The following is a 12,898-nucleotide window of genomic DNA, read 5'->3' on the forward strand; positions in this document are numbered from 1 at the left end:
GTGATCCTTCAAAGTTTTACAGCTTCTTTAGAAAGTATTTTAAATATACCAAGGAATCCAAAACATTTTGGGCTTGATTTTCTGAGTTGCTGAGCCACCGCCACTCCCTCTAATGATGAGAGCTGAGGGCTCTCAGTGTATGTGAAAAATCAGAGCCTTTGGCTTGGTTTATCCTTTATGCAAAGGAGCAGAAGAGACATTCAAATCTCTCTGGTTTTATCCTTTTTTGGCTTTGGACACACTTCAAAGGAGAGTTGTAGGGTCGGCCTCATTTCCAAAAGGATGCCTCTCCTTCCCCCTCCCCACATCCAGTGATGATTTTGAAGTCAATTAAGAGAAAGCAGTTGATAATTTTGAAGTCCTATCCATTTCTCTTCATGTAGCGAAGGCTGTTTACAGCTGACATGGCTGTACACACGACTGCTGGCTGAGGCACGCTGTTGTTGTCTTTGCTGTGCTGCTGCCGTGAGGGAGAGGGCAGTAATCTCCTCTGACTGGCCCTGTACTCTTTCCCTCCCGCTCATTCTCGCTAAGCCTCCAGCAGACTGTCTTTTGTCATTCCTGCCACTGGCGTTTTCAAAGGCAAGAGTCTAATTTCCATTGGCTACTCTGCGAGCATGTCCAGTTTATTTGATGTTTGGACAACAAACAAATGCTTGTGCTCACAATGCAGAAATAATCCCAGACAAAAGAAGATGGTGGCTGTGCTGAGAATATCAAGAGGCAAAAGACAGTATGAGCATTACTTAAAAACAAAACCCAGGAGTCCATTCAAAAAAATAAAATGCTCTAGCTGGGGCATTCGGTCATACAAAACACAGCAGGCTTTTCCGCTCTTACTTGATATTCCCTTCCTTTTGAGCTGTACCAGGAAGAATGGAGGGAAGCAGTTTCTGATTTTCCTAGAAAGTTGTCAGCACTCCCATCACATAAACACACAGGCAAAACCACCCAAGATGGTCTCTTAAAGTGCACTAATTTAACAGCAACAGTATTTACCATAAAACTAAATGTAAAGGCAAAAAACACAAACAAGCAGACCTAATTACAGTTTTTTAATATGGAAAGACAGTAAGGATCAGGTCACACAATGCCTGGAGGATTACAGCTCACTTATTCAGTGGCAGTCTTTTCCCTGGTTTATGCTTTCTTTATTAGTATTATTTTAACAACAGATGGGAACAGCAGCTTAAAAGAATCAGCCTTTCTCCTTTATTTTGTTGCTTGAGGCCCAATCTGACAGCTGAAAAATGGCATGGCAAGAGTTAAGGGTAAAATCAAAAGCAAAGGAGGAACAGAGGGGAGGACAGGCAGACCACACAAATCAAAAGGAACTTGTATCAGCAAAGAACTATTTGCAGGACCCAGCCGTGCTCACAATAGTCTTCATTCAAGTTCACCTTGTGTGAGAGAGAAAAGAGGTGCCTGATGGCCCCAGAGGAAGGGGCGGGGGGAGGAGGGCGAGTGCAAATCCGAATGTCGATTTGTAGACATAGTGAGGAGAGCCTGCTGGCTGACAGGCTGATTTATTGGATTCTTCCAGTTAATCACTGCCGGCCTGTGGCCAAACGGATCTCCAGCAAAGCTGAAAGGCAGCCGAGGGAAACAGGCTTATAAGCATAAAGCCGCATAATGGTGTTCAATGAAGTGTGAGACTTTTAGTTCAGTCTCACTGAGCCGGCCGCACCGCCGGAATGTCAAAGAGGGATTGTGGGTGGAAAAATTATGGATTTAAACTGCTAGCTGTAAATGAGGTCAATATGTCTGGTTCATAAACAGTCCGAGCCTATTCCAAGAATGCAGTGAGGGGGAAAATTAGCGTGAAGCCAACACTGTAGACAAACCTCATTGAGATATAATTGCAGCTATAAATACAAGCGAAAAGCTTACCGAGTGCAATAAAATACAGACACGCTTTTTTATCTCTCCCCCCCACATATTTTCTTCTTTGAATCTATGCATTTGTTAAGTGTTGTGCATCTATAATATCTCCCCCTTCCTCCCTCTCCTTCTTCTTGTGACACCCAGTGTTGAAATTAATTGAGTGTTCTTGATCTCCCATTCCATTTTATTCAGGCAAGATTGGAAAAAATCAAAAGAGCACATCTAAAGCATTTTCTTCCCTTTTGCTTTTCTATTTGAATCAGGTTGAAATGTGTTAAAAAAAAGGCATTGCATCTTTTTTATATATTAAAAAAAAAGCCTACAGTAAAAAGCCTTTTTAAACTAATACATCTGTTAGATCATTTGAATCTCAATTTAATGAGGTGACATCAAAGGAAAGTATTGGGTTCTATGGAGAGACCCTTTTGTGAGATACCTGGTCTTTGCTCACAAAACCTTGATTTTAAATTAACATGATGGTTCCTTCCCCCCCCACCTTCACAAACCACTGGATTTTGAGGTGGGAGCTCAGAAGTTCAGAGGGACAGATGCTAAGTAACACACTTCCCCCAGTTTAAAATGTGATACAATAATAAATTGAAGTCTAATAGCTATGGTCAGGCTGTCTTTCCTCCTAAGCCAATTGATTTAAATAGCAGTAATTTGGCTAGTGAGGCTAGTCCTGTTTAAATTAAACCCATTAATATAATAGCACCAGTCTTGAATGAAATCCATCTGAAACAGAGCCTCCACTGGTCAGTGGTTTAATAACTGGCCAGGGATATCCTGAAAACACCCACATTCATACAAACAGGAATTACTGATTATTGTCAGGATCTCCAAGCCCTCCTGCCCCAGTGAGGGGAAGAGGGAAAAAGAGATACTGTCAGACAAAGATGGAAATTAACATTTTTCTTTCCAGGAGGATAGGCCTGTAAATCACTAATGGAAGTAGAAGGCTGTTGTTATAAAGAAGTATAATGAATGGGGAAAAAAGTCACAGAACTTTTATCCTTGTCCAAAAGGCGCTGTATACGACTTCCTTCTCCAACCTCCAACTGCACCCTTACACCCCCTGACACTCTCCACTCCACACATACACATCCCTTATACTTTCCTGGCCTGGTAATTTTCATTTAAGTAACATTGGCAAGACAAGCTATACAAATGCTGGCAAGTGTCAAAAATACAGAGACCTAAGGTCTCTGTCAGATAAATCTATATCAAGCACCTGCCCATGTGTGTCTAGGGGGTTAATATTCAAAACATGAAACATCTGCACAGCACAGGGCTTCACAATATGCTTAGCGTTAATTCTGTGTGTCCATTCACCATTGGTGTTCATTCCAGATATGCTGTTAGCCCAGGTTGCTATTATTATGATGCCCTCTCTTTCGCTTCTCCTAGGGTTATGCATGGTTTTTCTTCACAGCTTTTTAATGGGCAACTCTGATTATGAGAATTAGAGGAGACACATCTTGCACTTTGGACATCAAAGTGTCTCTCTCTCTGTTTCAGTCTCTGCTTTGTCAGATTAGCTGCACGTTCCCCACTTAGGTTGCATGGTCTTCCTTCTTTAGTTTATGAATGTTAATTCTACCTTAAGAGACGGAATTTGTTTTGTACGTAGTGACCCATCGACTTATATAATGGTGGTTTAGGTTATGATTTGGTGTGTTGGAGGTCATTCAGTTGGCTGCTGGGGCCGGGCTGCTTGGTCCACTGAGAAGGACATCAGTGTTGTTGAGATCTAGGAATTATATTATGTTTTTTGTTTGGGTTTAATTTTTGAACCTCAAGTGCTTTGTGGTAGAGGAGTGAATGCTGCTATGGCTGAAATGACACCAAATGTTTTGTCTTTTTCTATGCATGTGGATTAAGAAACCAGGCCTTACCATTTTTTTGCTAGGCTAGCAAAGCATTTTGCCACAAATCCCTTGTCCTCAGTTCCCCCTCCCCAAAACAAGAATTACAGATGCCTGTCCCACTATTGGCCCCTTTCCCCCAGAAAAATCCCAAACTAACTCTAGTGCACCATGACCACACGAACAACACAATTTCAGTGTTCATTATAGGTGGAGTTGGTAGCATCCAAATTTTCCAAAGATTCTAGCTGCACTGACCATGTTCCAGGCCAGGTGAAGGAGATGGAACAAGACTTTCTCTGCATTTGCAGTTCGCAGATCAGTGGCGCCAGGCACCCAAATTGAGAGCAGGGAGATGGTCTCTGCTGTGCTCTCAAATAGGGTTGTAGTGACTTAGAAGGTAATTTTACTTCACTATACAGCATCAGTGAGACTGATAATAGAATATGGTGTCTAGTTCTAGTGTCCACATTTTAAAAGGGATATTGAAATATTGGAGAGGGGGTAGCAAAGAGCCACAAAACTGATCTAAGGAACTGGAAAAAATCCCATATAGTGAGAGAATTAAAGAGCTCACTCTGTTTATCTTATCAAAAAGACAATTGAGAGGTGGCTTGATTACAGTGTCTGAGTGCCTTATAGGGAGAAAATATCAGGCATAACAAGAATCAATGGGTGGAAGCAAATTCAAATAGGAAATTAGGCACACATTTTTAAGTGAGGGTGATTAACCACTGGAAGAACACTATGAAGGGAAATGGTGGATTCTCATCCTTTGATGACTTTCAATCAAAACTGGATGCCTTTCTGGAAGATATGCTTTAGTCAAACACAAGTTATTGGGCTCAATACATGGGTACTTGGGTGACCTTTAACAGCCTGTGATATACAGAAGGTTAGACTAGAAGATGATCTAATGGTCCCTCTGACCTTGAACTCTAAAGACTTTTTATAAGGTTGATTAACATTTTGTTGTTAATAGGAGTAAAAAATAGAGATCATATTGAGTTAGGATTTTTGGTTTAGCATTCTTTAGCAATGTATATACACGTTAGTATTGTATCCCCTAACATATATGAATCAAAACCTTACTTTACTTACATGTAGAATGGAAAAATAACCCTTGTGTTTTCTGCCAAATTTACTCCCTCTGCAAAAGATCAAAAGAGGACAGTCTCACTGGCACAAACCCATATCCAAAGCCCAATTGTCAAACCATTATTACCCCCACATTAAATAGTTAAGAAATCATGCAGGATCATAGTCTGCCAAATAATTTGTGTGGTAAAGAATGGCGAGGTTGGCGCTATTTCCCTGTTCCAGGTCAATTTTACTCTTTCAGAGCATACTTTATGCACTTTTACTAGCTTAGTGTCCAATTCTGCAAAAAGACTTGGGCCCTATTTCAGCAAAGCATTTAAGTACATGCTTAAGACCTTTGACAAATGTTTTATTGAATAAGGGTGGCCTTAAACATATGGTTAAAATTAAGTACTTGCTTAAGAGCTTTGTTGAACTAGGGCCTCAATTCCTGCAACTTTTTTTTACAGGTAGTCCCATTGAAGCCAATGGAATTACTTACATGAGTAAATTAATTCATGCACAGAATCAAGCTTTTAAATAGTACTGTGTCTTTAAGGCCTTTTCTACACTATGGGGGCGGGAAGTGTACGGGGGGAGACCGATCTAATTTATAGAACTTCAGCTATGTGAATAACATAGCTGAAGTCGACGTACTTAGATCTACTTACCACGGGGTCCACACTATGCTATGTTGATGGGAGATGCTCTCCCGTTGACTCCCCTTACACTGCTCGTTCAGGTGGAGTAGAGGAGTCGACGCGAGAGCGATTGGCGGTCAACTGCCGATGCATTGATCACCGCTCGGCAATCCCCCGGTAAGTGTAGACAAGCCCTAAATGTCATTCAGAGGCATGTAGATTAGGCTGCTGTTTTAAAGGAAGAATCTAGATAAATTAGAGAAAAATTGTTAAATATAACATGCGAGTAACATAATCTTATCCTACAGCTGACTGCATTTCACACACACTTTATAAATACCTTACAAATACCCACCAGCTTCACAAATCCCAACATTGGGTTCTCCATTCAGTTCTGAAGTTTATTGTACCTTCTGAGTCAAGAGGGTGCACATAAATTATCTAGAGAAATGGCTAAGTGTGACTCTCTTTTCAACTGTGTTTCAAACAAGAAGCCAATGTAAGAAAGAAGGTTTCTTGCAGGGTCCTTTCAGAAAGGAGTGTATGTACATGTATGAGAGAGAAAGGTACAAAGTGGAAACAATCATAGCAGATTAGTGGGAAGGATCTTCTACACTTTATCACTGGAACCTCTCATAACAACAGCTCTAAAGCGCTAAGAGCCAGATCCTCAACTTGTGGAAATTGTGATAGCTTAGTTGAAGGCTATGGAGTTATGACAATTCATACCAGCTAAGGATCTGGATGTAGGTCTCATTTCATAGGGCAATTTGTGGGATTCTGCAAAGCTGTGCACAGTTTTTGCTGGATTTCTGGTGAAGGTACCTAAAGGTCTTCAGATCTTTCCTGCAAAGTCACACAGATCATCCATGATGTTGCTGTTTATAAGGCAGCTGTAACTACAGAGGAGGGATAGCTCAGTGGTTTGAGCATTGGCCTGCTAAACCCAGGGTTGTGAGTTCAATCCTTGAGGGGGCCATTTGGGGCAGAAATTGGGGATTGGTCCTGCTTTAAGCAGGGGGTTGGACTAGATGACCTCCTGAGGTCCCTTCCAACCCTGATATTCTATGATGCAGCTCCATCTGTAACTTTAAGGTTTTCTATATGTTCTATTTACATAGAATATATAGGGATATATTCTTAGCTGATATAAGTTGTCTTAGCTCCACTATGGAGCTGACATATCTCATCTCATGGCAGAGTTTTTATCTTGGAAGTTTTTTTTGCTGGGGAGGGAGGGGAAATCAGAAAAAAATAGTTGTAAAAGTTATGCTGTTTAAGAAATGTCATTCTCATTGACATTTTGAAAAAAATCCTAACTTTTTCTAGCTAATCAGAGTTCCAAAATGGCTTGGTCCACAAAACTCCAAACAAGTTTTGTCAGCCTTTCGGAATAGAAGTGCCTTTGGGTTTCTCAGGGTATGTCTATACTATACGCCACATTGACAGGCAGCAATCGATCCAGTAGGGGTCGATTTATCGCATCTAGTCTAGACGCAATAAATCGACCCCCAAGCACTCTCCCATCGACTCCTGTACTCCACCGCCACGAGAGGCACAAGCGGAGTCGACAGGGGAGCAGCAGCAGGTGACTCACTGCAGTTAAGACACCGCGGTGAGCAGGTCTAAGTATGTTGACTTTAGCTACGTTATTCACGTAGATGAAGTTGCGCAGCGTAGATTGATCCTCTCCCTAGTGTAGACCAGGCCTTAGAGGGCTAATGTGGGAATACAAAGGTAAATGACGTAAAGACCTTGTGATATGGTGATCATACTCCAAACTAAAGAAGACAGGGAAGGAATTAACTAGAGGCTCACTAGGAGCATGGATATGAAGAGAAACCAGACTCTGACTTCCTCTTCACCTATTCCCTCCTCCCACTTTCCCTGATCAGAGACCCAAGCAGCAAGGAGGAATGGGAAATGTTTGTCTTTCTGTACTGTACAAGAGACCTTGCAAGTTAAGAAGTATTTTCCCCTTCAGTTGAAGCAAGCCATCCTTTATTTACCCTTTTTTTTTCAAACAGGCTGTTTCAAGCCCTTTTGTCTACACTGCAATTAAAAAGTCCCTTAGCCTGAGCCCTGTGAACCCAAGTCAGCTGGCATTAGGTTGAAGTTATTCTGGAAGATTTTTTTCCAAACATGACAATGTCATTTTCTTAAAATATCCTATTAAAATCTCCTGGTTTGCTTTCAATAGTCACCGGGAGATGGATGCTGATTCTGGGAGATTCCAGGCCAATCCTGGAGGGTTGGCAACCCTACCTGGCATGGGCTAGATGCAGGTTTTTAATTGCAGTGTAGACATACATTTAATCTCTTTAGGGAAGGCACCATGGGTAATTCCCAAGAACTTATCTCTTTGAGGTGAATTTAGTGCATGTGAAAGGTACCAGACTAGTATCCAATAATTGTATTTTTGTTTTAAAAAATTGTGTTTGGACTTAGAAAACCTCCTGTTTCATGGTGTATTAATTCACAAGCAATTACAAAGGGGGGAAGTTTATTGCATTTTTGCAAATGTTTGCCAAGAGATATTTTTAAAAATTGCAAAGAAACTGATGCTTGCATTGCCAGTGTATTTTTGCCTTCTGAATTTGTCAGAGATTGTATCTTGAAATGATAAAACAAGTGATAACTTATTTGTTATTATGACTTTATGCGTCATTTACATTATGCAACATTCAGAACTTTTCATTTCTTCTGTTTAGAACATACATTGGCAAATACCTCCTGGCTAAGTCTGTAATAAAAACACCTCTTTTGGCATGTCTCCAATTAAAATTACTTTTTTGTTCACAATTCAGTAACCCCTTTTACCTCAGTATCTGTGTGTTCTTATACATGGTTTCAGGTATATCAGTGGATGTGCAGTAGAACTTCATGTATCTTTGCATATGTAAACTAATACTATATGCATTATTATATTCTTCACTGTGTGAGTTCATAAATATAGGCTTTGTGACGGTGGGAAGGATAGCATACTTTATTTTCATGAGTTAGGAATGACTTCATAACTCACAAGTGGCAGAGCAAAGCTAGGCCACTAATGGATTGTGTACAGTCATCCCTACTGGATGAAAATAAAAATCCATTATACTGCCCACCATCACCTATTATAGTTCTACAATACCAGAGGGGTATGTCTTCAGAGTAACTAAATTTTTTGTTATACCTCGCTGAAAAAATTAATATCATTGAAGAAATAAAAAGATGTATTGTTGTTTTTTTATTTCCCACTGGCCAGGTCTAAATCTGTATTTCATGCAGTAAACACATATACACACACATTAATAATGTGGTGTTTTTCTGAGCCCTTTTCTGAGAACCACCTAAAATGAATTCACCTATCCCGTGGATATGATGGAATTTTGGTTTGTGAGATTTATAAGTTGGTGTTTTTGTAATCCTTCCATTCCTCAGACTCAATTCCGGTCTCACTCCAGTAAAGGCAACATGTAAAATCAGTTTAAATGAGATCAGAATTGGATCTTTATCCCTAAATTCAGCAATGAAGTCTCTCTCTCTCTCTCTCAGATGGTTGTTGTTGTATGTTTGGTTACTGCCCTTTACTAATGGAAAGTATTTTTTCCAATTGTGGGATGCTAACAGGGAGTAACAGTAATTAAGCTGTACCGTAGATGAGTTAACTGGAGTCATATATATGTCAGTATGACAAGGTAATTAGGACAATACAGTGACAGACAGTTGGCAAAAATCATCTGCAAAGCATACATTTGAATCAGGCAAGCAGCTTGCAGAAAGGGATATTTAAAATAAATTATGCTACACCACTCACTGCGAAAATGATTTTTCAAGTCATTGTTTGTGGTTTCCTTTTTAGTTTGACTCCCTTACTCATTACAGTTGTACTACAGTGCAGAAATTCCCTACCCCTTTCTAAGTGTCTACAATACATACCTGCCTGTGTTGTGACAACCCAGAGTGGTTTTCTCAGATTAGACATAGTGCTTAATTTTCCTTTTGAGCTAGTAACCATTTCATACATGCCAGAAAGTGAGATTTAGTTTGACTAAGTAGATTTTCTGTTAGAGGACCAAGCTTTCAGATCAGTTTTACATTTGTAAAGGAGCATGGTGATAGGAAATCAGGTGGGACAAAAACACCAGTTCAGTTCTGAGAAGCCATGCTATAATTCTTACAGTGTTACTTTATTACTTTTTTAAACATGTACAGATCAATGGGGGGAAATGGCTTTCTGAGATTCAATTCGTCTGCTGTATCTTATAAAGGATTTTTTCCAACTTAAGGTATTATATTAGAAACACCAAAGAGCAAATCCAGCCCTAGAACCAATCAGACTTATGGTGGGATGATAGTGGGAAACAAGCCAAGCAACCAGGATATGAGAGATCCTGCCAGCACAGGCCATCTCACAATGACCAGCACAACATGTGACATGAAGTAACATGCTCCTTTAATGGTTGCCTGCTTGCATTAGCTGTGTATTTCTAGCTGGTTGAGGAGATGTACAGGCCCCTCTTTGTGCAGATCAACTGGGAACAGATTTTGATTCCCCTCACATGGTGCATTTCCCTTAATGGTACTGACTTCAGTGAAATTACTCTGTATTTACATCATTGTAAAAGAGACTTGCTCAGGGTTGCGTGACCCACTGCAGCAGATATGTGTGGTTCCCAGAAAACTGCTGGGCAACAGGGATGAATCCTCCTTTCACACTTGCATACAGAGGAAAGAGGTGTTTTCACCCTGTTTGCTACTTTGTGCACCAGAACAATACATGGCAGGATTTAGCCTGAATGGTGGCATCTTCTTTTTAACTTTCTTGAGTCAAGGAGTCAGTCTAGGGGGGAAAACAGTTACCTACCTTTCGTAACTGTTGTTCTTCAAGATGCGTTGCACATGTCCATTCTGATTTAGGTGTTTGAGTGCCTGGAGCAAAGCTGTCAGAGATACCCCCCCCAGTGGTATCCGTAGGCTTGCCCCCATGGTGTTGCGTGCTTCTAGCGCCAGTATAAGGGACTCCCGCTGAGCCCAGGCTCCTCAGTTTCTTCTTGCCGACCTCTCCGAGAGAGGGGCCGGTGTGCGGGTCTTGGAATGGACATGTGCAACACATCTCGAAGAACAACAGTTATGAAAGGTAGGTAACCGGTTTTTCTTCTTTGAGTGATTGCACATGTCCATGCTGATTTAGGTGACTAGTCAGCAGTAGATCTGGAGGCGGGCTTGGAGATTAAGTACAAGCTGACTGTAGGACCACTCATCCAAAGAAGGCATCGTCTCTCACCAGCTGCATGATGGCATAGTGTGTTGTAAAGGTATGCACCGAGGACCATGTCGCTGATCTGCAGGTTCCAATCCAGGACATATGCACTCAGCAGGCTGCTGAAAAGGCTTGGGACCTCGTGAAGTGGGCCGTTAAGTTCGATGGAGGGGGACCGCCTGTGAGGTGGTAACATGTTCATATACAGGATGTGATCCAAGATGAGATCCTCTGGAAGGAGACTGGAAGCACTTTTATTCTGTCAGCCATAGCCACAAAGAGCTGGGGCGACCTGCAAAACAATTTGGTTCTTTTTCAATATAAAAAGCCAGAGCACATCTCAAGTCCAGGGAGTTCAGTTGTTGCTCTTGCCTATTCACCTGAGGCTTAGGGTAGAAGACCAGTAGAAAGATAGGCTGGTTGTAGTGGAATTGGGACACAACTTTTGGGAGGAATTTCAGGTGTGGCCACAGCTGTACTTTATCTTTAAAAGAAAATTGTATATGGTGGCTCTGCTGTGAGGGCTCAGATCTCCGAAATGCCTCCTTGCTGAAGTAATCACCACCAGGAAGGCCGTCTTGCATGAAAGGTGAAAAAGAGAGCATGTTGCCAGCGGTTCAAAGGGTGGTCCTGTCAACTTTGAGAGGACCAGATTCAAGTCCCATGGAGGGGGAGGCTCTCTTATCTGTGGAAATGTTCTCTCCAGACCTGTGAGGAAGTGAATTACCATCTCATGAGAAAGAAATGACTTATTGTCAATCTTTGGGTGGAATACTGAAATGGCTGCCAGGTGGACTGTGAGCAAGGCAAGGGCTAGGCCCTGCTCCTTTAATGACAAGAGGTAGTCCAAAGTAAGATGGATTGAAGCTTGCATGGGCATAACTCCCTTAGATGCAGACCAGAGAGAGAATTGTTTCCACTTTGCACAGTATGTCAACCTCGTGGAGGGCTTTCTGCTGTGCAAAAGAATCCTACTGACCTGCTCTGAACAAGCCTGCTCATCAGGGTTCAGCCACGCAGATTCCAGGCCGTTAAATGCAGGGTGCTGAGGTTCGGGTGCAGAAGCCGACTGTGGTCTTGTGAGATCTGGTCCGGGCACAGAAGAAGCTTGATCAGAGCCACGAGGGAGAGCTGAACAAGGGTGGTGTACCAGTGTTCCTGGGCCGTGCTGGAGCTATCAGGATGACCCAAGCCCGGTCATGTTTGATTTTTGTGGATTAACAGAATGGGCGGAAAGGCATAGAACAGGTGATGTGAACACTTGAATAGGAAAGCATCTGTCATGCAGCCTGGGCTGTTACCCCTCAGAGAGCAGAACTGACAGCACTTCCTGTAGGACCATGTAGCGAACAGGTCTATGAGGGGAAGATGCTCATTGCGATATCTGGGCACAGACTCCACTCATGATACATTGAAAAACATCTGCTGAGCCTGTCCGCAAGCTGGTTCTATACCCCGGCAGGTAAAAAGCCTCAATCTCGATCAAGTGAATAATGCAGAACTCCCATAGATGGACTGCTTCTCGATACAGGGAAGAAGAGCGAGCACCTCCTTGCCTGTTGATGTAATATATGGTTGATGAATTGTCCATGAGGATTGAGACTGTTCTGTTCGTGATGTACGGTCAGAATGCCTGGCACACCAGAAGGACTCCCCTGAGCTCCCTGACCTTGATATGGAGTAATAGGTCCTCCACTGACCATCAACCCTGGGTCTTGAGTGACCCTAGGTGGGTTCCCCAGCCCAGATCTGAGGCATCGGGGACTAGGAATACTGATGGCTGAGGCTTTGTGGAAGGAATCCCTTCACAGACTACTCAGCGATCCAACGACCACAGTAGGAAGCCAAGGATGTGAGTGGGCACAGTGACCGCCCTGTCCAGGTGGTGTTTTGCAGAATGTCCAGGAACCCATCTGAAGGTTCTTTGATGACCTCCACCTGCGGTCCAAGATTACAGGCCACTCTCTTTAACAAGTTTTGGTGGGCCCTTAAGTCATCCTGCGGTGGGGAAGACCTTTTGAGCATGAGCTCGTCCTCTGGAGATGATGAGGAAGAGGCATGCTCTGTCATAGCGTCCCCTGACGCCTCTTCCCTAGGTTCATTGACTTGGGTACCAGTATTGATTCTGGTACCAGTCTCGGTACCAGGGAGTGTCTCTGCTTTGGCACCAGCAACAGTGCTGA

This window comes from Lepidochelys kempii, chromosome 5 (genome assembly GCF_965140285.1).
Source record: "Lepidochelys kempii isolate rLepKem1 chromosome 5, rLepKem1.hap1, whole genome shotgun sequence".
Taxonomy (NCBI): Eukaryota; Metazoa; Chordata; order Testudines; family Cheloniidae; genus Lepidochelys; species Lepidochelys kempii.